Raw genomic sequence first — 15,115 nt, 5'->3', positions numbered from 1 at the left:
GCATCAGTGATAGAGCACATGACACATATGGGTGGGGTGGCATCAGTGATAGAGCACATGACACATATGGGTGGGGTGGCATCCGTTAAAGAGCACATGACATATATGGGTGGGGTGGCATCAGTGATAGAGCACATAACGCATATGAGTGGGTGACATCAGTGATAGAGCACATAACACATATGGGTGGGGTGACATCAGGGATAGGTAACATTACACATATGGGTGGGGTGGCATCAGTGATAGAGCACATAACACATATGGGTGGGGTGGCATCAGTGATAGGTAACATAACACATATGGGTGGGGTGGCATCAGTGATAGGCAACAAAACACATATGGGTGGTGTGGCATCAGTGATAGAGTATATAACACATATGGGTGGGATGGCATCAGGGATAGGTGCCTTTACACATATGGTTGGGGTGGCATCAGTGATAGAGCACATGAAACATATGGGTGGGGTGGCATCAGTGATAGGCAACATAACACATATGGGTGGGGTGGCATCAGGGATAGGTAACATTACACATATGGGTGGGGTGACATCATTGATAGGTAACATTACACATATGGGTGGGGTGGCATCAGGGATAGGTACCATTACACATATGGTTGTGGTGGTATTAGTGATAGAGCACATGACACATATGGGTGGGGTGGCATCAGTTGTAGGCAACATAACACATATGGGTGGGGTGGCATCAGGGATAGGTAACATTACACATATGGGTGGGGTGGCATCATTGATAGATAACATTACACATATGGGTGGGGTGGCATCAGTGATAGGTAACATTACACATGTGGGTGGGGTGGCATCAGTGATAGGCAACATAACACATATGGGTGGGGTGGCATCAGTGATAGGCAACATAACACATATGGGTGGGGTGGCATCAGGGATAGTTAACATTACACATATGGGTGGGGTGGCATCGGGGATAGGTAACATTACACATATGGGTGGGGTGGCATCAGTGATAGGTAACATTACACATATGGGTGGGGTAGCATCAGTGATAGGCAACTTAACACATATATGTGGGGTGGCATAAGGGATAGGTAACGTTACACATATGGGTGGGGTGGCATCAGTGATAGGTAACATTACACATGTGGGTGGGGTGGCATCAGTGATAGGCAACATAACACATATGGGTGGGGTGGCATCAGTGATAGAGCACATGACACATATGGGTGGGGTGGCATCAGTGATAGGCAACATAACACATATGGGTGGGGTGGCATCAGGGATAGGTAGCATTACACATATTGGTGGGGTGGCATCAGTGATAGTGCACATGACACATATGGGTGGGGTGGCATCAGTGATAGGCAACATGCCCCTATGGGTCGGGTGGCAGAGGAGGTGGCCAAGGGTTCCCTAAGGAGGCGTGGTAATGGTGGGCAGGGTCTGGACCCCTGCATTTGTTTGTGGGGTGGGTGTCAGACTTATCGTCTGCGACGTCCGCGTCTGTTCCTGATCCGGTCATAGATGTACAGGACTGGTATGACCTGCGCGATTGGGTTCATGCTCTGTCTCGATCACTTCCAAGGTGCTCCGGTTCAAATCCGTGGAATGGGTTAATGGCGCGAATTGGAGTTGATATGCAGCTCTTCCAGGTGCTGTGACGTGCCATACGTAGCGACCTGTCCGGAACGTAGGAACTGTTCACCTAACTTGATCGGCCGAAAGTAGCTGTGTTTATGTTGCCGTGCGGCACAAATTTCCTGGTCAGGCTTGGTCGGAGATTGATGATGGAGCCGGAGCGTGCAGATCGGTCAGGATTTTGGCACTTTTCTGCATCGTACTTCCTTGCCCGGACGGTCTCGCTCCTGGTACGGTTCGGCTGTAAGGTAAGGGCTACTGACACGTCTCGCAGGGCTGACCGACCGAGATCGGAATCGGCCCCATAGCCTTGAACTGAATCCTTTCCCTGATCGGTAGCCAGTGCTCTAAGCCTGCGCTCCTTAGAGCCTGTTTAATGGACTACCGATGAGGAATATGAAGGAGTTTTCCGGCAGCACAGTTCTGGATGATTTGGAGCTTATTGATGGTATACTGCAGAGCTCCCAGAGATAGGGCATTCTCATAATCCAAGAGGGAGAGGATCAAAGCTTGGACCATGATCTTTCTAGTGGGAAAAGGGAGAAGAGGAAGAACCTTATGAAGCCTTCTCAGTAGGCCAAAGCAGGTTGCTGAGGGCTTCGCTGCCTGATGACTAAACGTAAGGGAATGGTCAAGCCAGATACCAAGGCTCCTAATCTGGTGTTTAGGGGCCGGGGCCAGGCCTAGCCAATCTGGCCAAAAAGATGCCGAATTGAAGGAAGGGGAGTTACCCAGGAGCATAAGCTCCGTCTTGTCCCCATTAAGTTTAAGGCATGAGAGTTCCTTCCATTTGGCGACCTCCTCTAGGTAACAGCCTAGGGTGCTAGATGACCCCTCGGGGTGGTTGAGCGCCACCACGTGCTGAGTGTCATCTGCATAGGTGATAATTTTTATGCCAAATGGATGGACAATCTCTGCCAAGGGTCTCATATATACATTAAACAGAGTGGGGCTCAGGGCTGAGTCCTGGGGAACCCCACAGCTGAGGGGGAACTGGTTGAAGAAGGCATCTCCCACAAAGACCTTAAAAGACCGTTCACTGAGAAAAGACTGCAGCCACTCTATTGCCAAGCCGGACACTTCCAAATTCTTGAGTCTAAGGATCAGACTAGTATGGTTAACAGTGTCGAATGCGGCAATGATATCAAGAAGGATAATAGCCGCAGTGCCCCCTTGGTCTAGAATCCTTCTTGCTTCCTCTGTCACAGCAAAGAGAGCAGACTCAGTGCCCTTCTGGGGACAAAACTAAGTCTGGGAAGGGTACAGTAGATTAATAGATTCCAGAAAGGCTACAAGAGTATTATTTACGGTGGGCAGACAAAATATCGATTTTTTAAAATCGACCTATCATAATATCAATGTTTTAATATCGAAGGGATAGAATATAGACGGTAAGTAATATCGATTTTTTTAATATCGAAGGGACAGAATTTTGGAGGTAAGTAAAATCGATTTTATTAATATCGATGTAAGTAATATCGATAATAATAATATCGATTTTTAAGTATATTATTATGTATTTAATATGTATTATGTTTTTTAAATTTAATTTAAGTAAATGTTGTATTTTAGTACCTTAGCGGGTTGTGGATTTATAGGGGAATTGGGTGGGAAGTAATGTAATTATACTAAATTATTTTTTAATTTTTTAGGAATTGTAAATTAATTTTAATTAATTTGTATTTAATTTTTATTAATTGGTAATTTATTTTAATTAATTGATTAATCGATAATTATGTTCTGTAGTGGGTTGTGGGTTTATAGGGGAATGGGGTGGGAAGTAATAAAAATGTAATTAAGTAATAATTTATTTGTATTAATCGTTTTTGCTAATTATATTATTGTTAATTAATTATTAATTGGTAATTCATTTTTATTAATTGGTAATTCATTTTAATTAATTGATTAATTGATCATTATGTTAAGTGTATTATTTTATTATTGGTGTTTGTTGTGCGTTTATAATGTGTAAAGTAATTGATATGTAATTGAGTAGGTATTACATTTATAGTTGGGTATTGATAATTAATTTATTGTATATTAATTATTAATTGGTCAAATGCTTTTTTAAAATTATTTATTGGTATTTGTAAATAGTTTAGATTAATTTAATAAATATTTTTTTTAATATTTAAAAATATTAGTTTATTTATAAGTATGTTATTTTTAACTTTTATGCTATCCAACACTTTCCCTACTGTTGCACTCTCTGGAGTGGGTATAGTAATTTTTACCCCTACGCTATCCAACACTTTCCCTACTGTTGCACTCTCTGGAGTGGGAATAGTAATGTTTACCCCTACGCTAGCCAACACTTTCCCTACTGTTGCACTCTCTGGAGTTGGAATAGTCATTGTTACCCCTACGCTATCCAACACTTTCCCAACTGTTGCACTCTCTGGAGTTGGAATAGTAATTTTTACCCCTACGCTATCCAACACTTTCCCTACTGTTGCACTAACTGGAGTTGGAATAGTAATTTTTACCCCTACGCTATCCAACACTTTCCCTACTTTTGCACTAACTGGAGTTGGAATAGTAATTTTTATCCCAACACTATCCAACACTTTCCCTACTGTTGCACTCTCTGGAGTGAGAATACCAATTTTTACCCCTACGCTATCCAACACTTTCCCTACTGTTGCACTCTCTGGAGTGGGAATAGTAATTTTTACCCCTACGCTATCCAACATTTTCCTTACTGTTGTTTTTTGGGGAGTTAGAATAGTATTTTATTCCCTCTGTAACTTAATATTTTTTGTATTGTTTTAGTTAATGAAGTATATAATTAATTAAAAAAATATAAAAAATAAATGTATGTTTTTTTAATTTGTTTTGAATAATTATATAACTTTTATTTATGTTATTATTTTATGTGTATAGATGAATTTGTAATATATAATATTTTTAATTATTTATAAGTTATTACAATAAATATTACAACTGATTATTAAGTATATATATTATATGTATATGTTTAATTATTTTTTAATTACAATATGTATATTACATATTAATTGTAAGTAATATAATGTATTTTGTACTATGTTTATTATATTTATAAGTATTTTTAAATTAATTTTACATATTTTTTTATTTAAAAAAAAACGATATTTAAAAAAAAAAACAATATTTTTGACATCAATATTTTTTTCCCGATATTTTTGTACTTACCTTTTTGTAGATAGGATGTCAATATTGTTGACATCGATATTATTGCTCCAAAATTTTTGTAGGTCGATATTTTGCCTTTCTATATTTTGTCATAGATCCATTATTTACATGTCTCTCTAGAATCTTACGCAGAGAAGGTCTGCGCACTCCCTATTTATTCAAAAGAAAACTGATATGTATCTACACTAAACAAAGAATGCGTGCTACCTGGTGCATAGGCTGCCAGCCAGAAACTACAAAAAAACGCTGGTGGAAAACCACCAGTATACCAGGTGCACAGCTAGAATGACAATGTCAAAAAGTTCAAACAATTTAATCAGCGTTTTTGCAAAATTGTCCAAAACGACTAATACACACTTTCAGGTTACTACAACCTAACCTTTTATATGAATTCTTCATTGGAACAAAAATCATGAATTGAAATGCATTATTTATCAATGCAAATACAAACGAAAAACTTTGTACATGTTGTAGTGAAGCCACAATATTCATAAACAATCAATTGTTGAAATTAACATGAATACTTGATCATGCCCTCATGCCCAATGCATTTCGGGAAGAGTTCCCTCCTTCAGGGGCAACTGTAGGAAAATACAAAAAACATGTAATGACACAAGTACTATCATTTCATGTAAACAAATCTAAATAAATGATCTTAGAGCATCACCAAAAGAGTCCAAGGGACAAGCAAAGATCAAGCCAATAAGGCCTGTGTGTAATTTACTCATAGCCGAATAAAGGAAATTGTGCATGAATATTAGATTAGTGAAAAGACCAAATGACCCAGACTAAAGAGAACCAGGAAAAAGAAGAATGTAAAGAATATCCCAAACAGAAGAAACAGTGCCAACAGAGACAAGTGATAAGGACTAATGCAGAAGGCACTTACGCATGTCACTAACTCTGGCGTAATTGATCTCCTGCGTTTATTGCTCAGAGAAATAATCTTTGAAAAAAGACGAAAATGAACCGCAGTTTACTGTGCAGTTGCAATCTCCACAGATATGTAATAACCTGGCACTATATTCAAAAACACTTTAAAAGTTTCTCATTGAAAACATACTAGGAAAACACTCAGGCAGCAAGACGAGCTGATATTGAACGCATCAGCTCAACTAACTAGAAACAAAATGCTAGTGACAGCCAACAATCCTAATCTCAGCAGTAATAAGTTCCTCTGATGTGGCTTAGCGTTGGACGCTAACGTTCACTCGATCCTGGAGAAGGGGTTGGAGCCTAAGTCTGGCATGTGGCATATGTCATGACATATGCCACAGCGCGCCACATTTTGTGTATATGTTGCTTGAGGTATAATGGTGTTATAAACACCCCAGAAGTGCTAGTTTATTATTTTATAAAAGTAAATATTTTAAAAAAACAAAAAAAAATTGGTTTTCCCCAGCTTGGGTTTGAACCCTGGTCAAAAAGCGTTAACTCCCCCTGTCAAATGCCAGTGAGCCATCTGTTTTACAGGAATTTCCCTCAGCCAAAAGCCTAGTTGTCATGGAAAAATGATGTCGGTCCCTTCTCTATTTCCATGGTGTTTAGAATTTAGATGCCACAGTCAGTCAATCAAAATTCTTTTATTCGATAACTTAATATCAAAAAAGACATGGTACAATAAAAGTAACAATTAAATACACAATTAAAAACTTGATTGGATGTAAAAGAAAAAATACATATTTAAACATTTCATTTTGTACAATTTGACATAGTTTTCACACATACATAAATATAGGTCTAAAAAAACATTTAATAAAATACTACCATCTGGATGTACTTGACCCCAGGAAGTTTGCGACATTAAACATAATTCGGGGTGAATTTAGTTGCTGTAGGAACACAAGTGCTGGCCTAACTTGTGTAAATCCTGCCTCCCTCAGGATTGGGAATAAAAACTTCCTTCTACATTCCTGAAAACAGTCCTCTCTCAATTAACATGCTTTAAATACAAATAGCCCTTCCTTTTTACAGTCTGCCACTAGCCCCATGCATCTCTTATTGTTACACAATCATCCTCAAATTCTCATTCCACTAAATAAGTGATTTCTTTGATAGCAAACCTGTCCCCCCCTTCCACATGCCACACTGCATGCCATCAATGCCTGACATGCACTATGACTAAGGAGGCCACAGTTCTCCCAGATACTGCTAGGGGGTGATTTACAAAGGCACAAAGGTGGTAGTTCATTCACTTGTTTCAATGAGCACTCCTTAAAAACATCAGATTTCAAATGATTACATTTAGCTGTTACATGTTTTGAACCACAATTTCTAATGTTATGTGGCATCTTGTAGAAATCTGTGCCCTGCATATTATGGTTTATCAAATATAGCTAATACCTGTATGCACTTTAATATAATATATTCATGCTGCTATTTTCTTACTGTATTTTAACATATTACGCAGTGCTGTTATTTGTCTGTTTCTGATTGCCCGCATTTTTGCACTTATTACTCTAGCTGCTATTGTCAATAAAAACTGACCAATTCAAAGGAGAGGCCGTCTTATATATTTGCTGCTCTTTTATAATATGAATACTTATAATTCCGTTTATGCTATATGTACAGTGTCCTTGTTATTTATTGTCATTTATTGATATTTTTATCGAAAAAGTTTTTAACGTGACCTGTGTATTTATTGATATTAAGTATCCGAAAAAAGATTATTTTAATTGAATTGAATTGGAATATAACATAAACACATTGAACCACTACTGCATTTCATTTCCCACCACATCGTCCACCCCAATAAAAAGATTCCATCACCATATAGCTGGTCCCTTAACTAAGAGGCCCGCATAACAACATTGATACATATGCATCCACTGGGGGCTTCGGGTCCAAATTTAGGGGCCGATTATGATATCGGTTTTCCCGCATACTCCGGGCCGGCGGAAGCCACCGCCGGCCCGGAGGATGCGTGAAAACCGCTGCGGACAGAAAAAAGACCCCCCGCCAGATTAGAATGGCTGGGGGATCTTTTTTCCGTCTGCAGCTTTTCCGCCGCGGTCGCCTTCCGACTGCGGCGGAAAAGCAATACCATGGCTGGCGGTGTCTATCAGACACCGCCAGCCATATTGTGATGGAGTAAAATGTATGCTTTTCCACAGCGGCTTTTCCGCCGTGGAAAAGCATACGGACCTTCACTTCGGGGGCCCGTTGCGGGCCCCCTGGGTCAAGGGGGGTGGGAGGTTGCACATGGGGGATACCTATGGTACCCCCCTGCATTTGCGTGAACAAAGCAGCAGGCACCGCGCGGTGCCTGCGGCTTTGTGCACGCAAATGCGGTGCATGCATTTTTAACATTGCGGCAGGTGCAGCTTGAAGCTGCACCCGCCGCAATGTTAAAAATACAGGATGTGACTGCCAGGGTGGCGGTCACATCCTAATTTGCACGGAGGGACCGCCGCTGCCCCTGCGGACGGTCCCTTCTACTCTATGGTGGCGGACGGACTAAGGTCCGTCCGCCATCATAATCGGCCCCTAAGTCCTCGGTTGTCTGCCCATCTTTTCCAGATTTCGGGGTGCTTTTGTGGGCAACCCCTGGCCTTGAATATTGGGATCTCTAACCCCATGCAAAAAGTCCAGCCCATTTTTCCATGACGAGAGAGAAGATGGGGCCGTTGCCTTCCACAGTCTTACTACATTCCTTTTACCCAATGTCAGCCCCTACAATAACAGGTGCCTCTTCTATACTTTACCTCCTATGCCCTCCGTGATATGTAAAATTACCAATCTTGTTGAAGAGGGGAGCTCCCACCCCAACACTTCTGCAAGACTGGCCAGAACCAGTCTCCAAACTTTTGTGAGCACTGTACAATGCCAAATTTTCTGTATTAGGGACCCCTCCTCCCGACCACACCGTCGGCATATAGGGGATGACTCTAGGCTTGCCCTCCACAGCCAGATCCTGGTATACTAAACCCGGTGGAGGTATTTAAATTGATTAATACGCAGCGCTATTGCTATCACTGCTCCCCTAGGGAAGGACAGGCGTTCCATCCAATCATCTCCGTCTATTTATCGAAGATCAACAGCCCATGCTTCTCTAAGTTTATCCAATGTAGTGAAGCTATTGGTCACCAGTGACTGATAGATCTTCGAGATTTTATGGTCCTGCAAATGGCCCATGAAGACCTTGGCTTCAATCAGACTGAATTTGTGAATAGCCTCTAACCCTGACATACTAGGATAAATCGCATGCCAAAATTGAAGGTATTTATAAAATGTAGTTTTTGGCAACTGGTACTCTTGTTGAAGATCTTGGAATGATTTAAGAACCAAGCTTCGCAATATGTCTCCTAATGTGTAGACTTCTATATTATCCCACCCTCCATGTCCGGATAATGCAGCTAGCTGCGGCAAATGACCGTTGTGGCACAGTGGGGTTTCCCCAGTAAATTTATTCTACCACCCCATCCTGCGGAGAGACTGTTTCCACACCTAGAATACCACAGAGTGACCGACGTTAAAGAATTGCATAGAGGCGCCAAATACAGTATGGTATGTAGGGTGACTCTTGTATACACCTTCGCTCCACTGCATGAGCGGTGTCCTTCCTGTCCCCATACCACCATTCATTCGGCACCAAAAGACGCAATGCCATATAGTACGATTGGACATCCGACATGGCCAGCCCCGCAATACGTCGACTGACAGCAAGTCCTCAGCGCCACTCTGGAGGCCGCTCCTGTCAACAGAAATTGACCCAACGCTGCGTTCACCTGGCAAAAAAAACACATAGGGAGTATCTGATATGGATGGTTCTGCAATTGGTAGAGCAGGCCCGGCAATGACACCATTTTAAAACAAGCACTGGCATAGCCATTAGGTATAGCCTTTTTGGACCTTATAACTGTTTAGCAATGCAGTACATTATCCCCCACTGGCATGCCCACTCACTCTTAACATCTTTGAATAATCGTACAAGTTTTTTTTCTTTATTTAAAGTCGATATGACAAAGGAGAAGGTGTGGCGTAACGGCCAAAGCAGCCAACTTTGGAGTGGAGGTGACGATGTTCGAGCCTCCTCGTTGGCTCAACAACCTGTGATTCTGAGCAAATCACTTTTCTCCCCATGCCCCCCGTCCAAAACAAGTTGAGCTATTTACATATAAATGTAAAGTAAAAGTGGGCTGTTCATAAGTGATTAAAGGCACACTGTCATGCTCTGTCGGGTGTTGGGAAGGGTCTGCTATAGAGGAAATCCAACAAAAAACACTGCAAGTAGTCAAATTCAAAGTGAAAATGCAGCTGTGCGCGCCCATGCTCTGTTGGAGGTGGGAGAGGTGTGATTTGGAGCCAAGCCATGAAACAAATTTAACATACATGCGTTATTAATAAAATAATGGTGCACAATAGCGCTGCTCGATGTTGTGTATTAGGTGGGAGGGGTCTGCTTTTGAGCCAAAGAGCAGTTAAAAACAATTATACTGGAGCTCAGACAGAGCTTGTCCTGTGTTTGTGGAGGATTGAGCACCATCCAGGTGCTGGGAGCGCGTGCAGCCACCTTTCTTTTAATAAACATCATGATTGTGGCTTACAGTGGAGAGCACACAAAGCGAACAGGGAGGCATTTGTTGCAGGCACACATCCAGGACCGCAGTTAATAAATAAAGGCGCACAGCAAGCAGTGCTCAATGCTGTGTATAAAAAAACATGTGGTTGCTGATAATAAATAAATGAAGATGCGTCATGAGCGCTGCTCGATGCTTTGTTGGGTGTTGGTTCTGCTTTTGAAGCAATGCAAGACAAGCCACGTTGCGAAAGTGAACTCGACCATTCTGTGTTTAATGACCAATGACGAGGAATTCAGCTGGCACCCTGCGCGCCGCTGCTCGCTCCTGACAGATGGATGCCATGGGAGTGAACATTTACCGAAAATGTTGGACATGCACCCGCCTTTGGCCAATTGCGTGCTTACATTTTCCAAAGCCACATGCAACGACGTTATCTGAAGCTGCCTCGAGTTTGGCTGTGTTTGACACTAATATTGAGGAGATGTTCTTTAGTTTTTGGTCCTCTCCTGCGACCTTGGGCCATCTTAGACGCCTACCACAATTAGAGAGAATTAACTCCTTTGTGGAGATGAGGTAATTTCCAATGGTATTAGATTTTTTGTTGGGAGGGGCCTTTGATTCTTTAATTTTTACATAAGAGGGTTGTGGTCACTGTGAATAGTTAGGCCCACTTCCATGTCAATGACATCGGCCCAGAGGCATAAGTCGACCAAGATATAATCATTGTGGTAAGGGCATGCAAGTTTATTGTAAGTATTTTTCCCCCTGATGTCGGATAGGGTTCTGCCATTTGTGGCTTTTAGGCCATATTCTAGTATTATAGCACTAACTTGGATTACAATCTCAGACCATCTTTTTACTGGTGGTAAGACTAGGGGGGGCACTGCCCATTTGCTATCCTCTTCAATTATCCCTAGGAGATCTTCACTGCTTAGTGGCTCGACTGTGCAGTTAAAGTTGCCGGCCAGAATCATTTTAGCAGACGGGGGCACTTGTTTATTTGATTTTCTAGCTGTGTTAAGATGGTCGAGGACTTTAAAGAGCTCCAATAGATCTCATCCCTTCGGACCTTTTATTGTAAGCCACATAATGTCGGGACTTCCTGTGTCATGTAGGAGGGCTGAGCAGCCCAGATCTAATCTGATCCAAGCTGTTAGTCCTCCAGAAGGCCTGCCATTTCCCGTAGACACTGCCGGGATATGGAATGTACTGTAGCCAGATTTATACAGTGCAGTTACACTCCAGGTCTCCTGGAATAAACATATACCATGAGTTTCTACAAACTTGTTCCACAAGGGAACTGACATATTTTTCTTTAACCCAGCTATGTTCCAGGAGAGGATGTTTAAGTGGGTTTGATCAACGGAAGTGAGCCTTGAGGTTTCCTTATGTGTAACATTTTCTTGTGGAATAAGAATGGGAGGCGCCAAAGGTAGCCCTTGGTTGGTCAGAGAAGGGGTGCTGTGACAGAAGGATTTGCGACTCCTCTCCCCTTCTTCAGGTGGATTCTGATAGAGTCAATCGTTAGCGTCCAAGTTTGACCTAGGACCTTCAATTCCTAGAGCATGTTCCTTCACCCCACCACTTACAGGTGCAGTTAGAATGGGACGGCTCCTTCATTGTATACGGGACAAATCAGGGGAGGACGTTCTATACTCTAATGCTACCATGTTTTCAGCCAGACTAGCATCTGCCAGTGTTAATTCAATACTATCTAATGTCGTATTGGGGATTATACATCTTCTTCCTTTAGTTATATCCTCCCTAATGATGGAACGACACCCTCGTACATGACAAATCTAATGGATTGATTTATTAATCAGTGATTCGCCATTTTCAGGGCTTCTAGTCTCAGTGAGTTTGGGGACATTAACCATGAAAACTATATTTGTAGGTGTGTTTTGGTTCTCACAATTTCTAAGCTCTGGGTTTGTTAGAGGAATTGACAGAGTATGAGTTCTATTGTGTATGCCCGGTGGTACTTGTTTGTTTACTAGGAGACAGGATCTATCTGCACTGTCTTTGGTATAAACGGGTCTATTAAGTATGTGCTGTAGTGAGCCTCCTTTCCCCCTTAGTGATTTGGACATAAACCTCGCAGCGTCTGGAATGTTTGTGCTTGGGCCCCCTTGGCTGCGTGTGGTTTCCTGAGCTGCATGGGGGACCAATCCAACTTGACTTATATTTGTTTTAAGGTTAAGTGTAGAGTTGACTGTTACACGGAGCTCGGTGAATATGCTTTTCATCTATTTAATCTCCCCTCTAAGTGCCATTATAACTGCTACTGGGTCCCCAAAATATTGATTACATGGGAAACTTTGCACCTTCTCGGGTGTATCACGCAATAATGGTGTTAATATCGAGTGAGAGTGTTCACTTATCGTATCAAGGGAGGCAAATCTGTTGGAACATTGGGCAATAAAGCCCACCTGATTTTGCAGCCTACTCTCTTCTTGGGCGATCAAAGACTCATGCTCAGGGGGATTCGCTTCAGGCGGGGACAGACTCGCAGCCTCCCTTTTTTTTCCCCAATTTGATTTATTAAAAATTGATGGAAATACCGCTTTTTTGGGGGGACTACAGGGCTCTTAATTGGGGGTTCATTGACAGGAGTACTAGGCTCATTAACTAGGATTTTTTCACATTCTTGTATTAAGTTGTCTATCCTATCCATCACACAGTTAGCACCAGCATTTATTAGGAGTTTCCTCTCTCTCTTTTTCTTCCTTTGTTCTATTGGCATCCCATTACATCCCCCAGCTCCCTCCATTGCTTTCCTTTTACCCATTTTTGGTTTGGGTAGACCTTATAGGTTGTTTTTTTATGACACAATGTACTAAGAATAAAAGTCAAAGAGTGCTGTGGCACAAGCGCAAGGTAGCATTTCGAATCAAATATAGATGGCAACCAAGGAACTTATATCAGTCACTAGATTAAAACAGACAGTACCTCGTAGGTTGTGCTCCAAGGCAAATGAAAGATGAAAGGGACCAGGCCCAGCCCTGCCTCATCCTGGCTCGGACGGGCGCAGACAGGCCCGCCCTGCGGGAGAGCAACGCTAGCTTTGAGCCCCTTCGGCGCCCTCTGCTGACGCGCTCAAACAGCAACCAGCAGGGCACCCTGGGAGCAGTAGTCCTGGTGACGACCGGCTCCTTTTTCGATGATGGCAACAGTGGGGGTCCGGCGAGTAGGGCAGGGGGCGATGAATGAAGCTGTTTCCCTCACGGCAGCGGCGAACTGGCTTGGTGAGTCCCCCATTCACATTCTTCGTGGAATACCACAAAGCATTGGTTTTTACTCCTAGCCCTGCCCTCCGTGTCTTCCACCCACGAGGGCAGACCCCTGGTGATTGTCTCCAGTGACGCAACTTTTTTCTGCAAGGTAGCGATCAAATCCTCCACTCTCTGGACCCTGATCTCGGTCTCAGTAATGCGCTCCACCGCATTCCACAGATCCTGTCTTAGAAGCATGACATCGGAGCCCACCTCTCCAATCTTCTCTTCCAATGTGTCCCTAGACTGTGTGATGGCCTCCATGAGTGCGGCATTGTCCGGAATGCCTCCCTGTGTACCTCCCTGGTTGGTTGTCGAGGCCCATGTTACGGTGTAGTGGTCCAACATGCTCTGCTTAGCAGTTCCTACTGCCGTTTTATCTTTGTTCAAGGTGCAATATTGACGCTCATCCCTCATGATGGCGGTTCTATAACCACCCAGACTAGCCTCCTGTACGAACCACACCTGCACAGCCTTTGGCACATACATCTTCCCCCTTGCGTTAATGGTTGTCGATATCGGTCGCTACTTTGAACCTCTTGAATATCGGGACTTGGGAGATACCTCCTGCCCACAAGCCGCAGTGAGTGCTAACGCACCTGCTTCCGCAGATAGTTGTGTCCCCCCTACTCGGTTTCACCCTGCAAACATGCTGCCTCCAGCTGACCTGGGCAGTATATCTCACAACCCGCATTGGGTTCCACATTGCGCATGAAGCCTAGGCCTGGCTCCTTGCTTGGTAAAAGTCAGTAGCATATATGGGGTCCAGCAATCACAAGCCAGCCTTAATGCCGTAGGTCCACTATTTGCCACTGCCACAAGACCACAAATGTCCATGTAGGGCTGTTCACTGCTGCACAGGGCTCTATTTACCTCACATCAGCTAAGGGCTCTGTGCTCGGCTTCGCTCCCCAGTGCTTCCAATGGCACTCTTCCCCTGCATTCACGGGCAATACATCCCAGGGCTCAAGCCGTAACACTATTGTACATAAAAAGGGTCACAGTGTCCCTCCACCGAGTGGATATATATTCCTTGTGGAGCCCAACACCTACCGTGCCAGTCCACATGCTGCAGGCCCCAATGCTACATCCGCCGGTAAGCAGAGTACCGTGAGCCGGCCCACGGCCCTACAATTGGGCCCGGCGCAGTCCCAATGGCCCCCCAAAGGCTGTCCGGACCCCAGCAGGCAATTCACTCAACTACGACCCCCGGTTAGTCTGCGGGACACCCCATCCCTGCGGCCTAATCTGACCTCTAGAATCAATGTAGAAGCTGGGTGGAGGGAGATGATCAACAACAATCATCGGGTCACCACTGGGGACCTCCCGGTCACATATACACCGTTGCTGCCACAACACGCACGCCAGGCCATCGACCAGGAGCCAATTCTGCACTCGGACAGCGCTTCCGCCCTCGGAGCACACTGGTGGTGCCGCGCCCGTCGTTCTCTGTTCCAGCTGCCGTCCAGAAGGCTCCACTGGCATCTTGCCCACTAGGCCTCCGATGCCGCACACCACCTCAGCCACTGCAAACT

This window comes from Lissotriton helveticus, chromosome 8 (genome assembly GCF_964261635.1).
Source record: "Lissotriton helveticus chromosome 8, aLisHel1.1, whole genome shotgun sequence".
Taxonomy (NCBI): Eukaryota; Metazoa; Chordata; class Amphibia; order Caudata; family Salamandridae; genus Lissotriton; species Lissotriton helveticus.
This window is presented reverse-complemented; position numbering follows the sequence as displayed.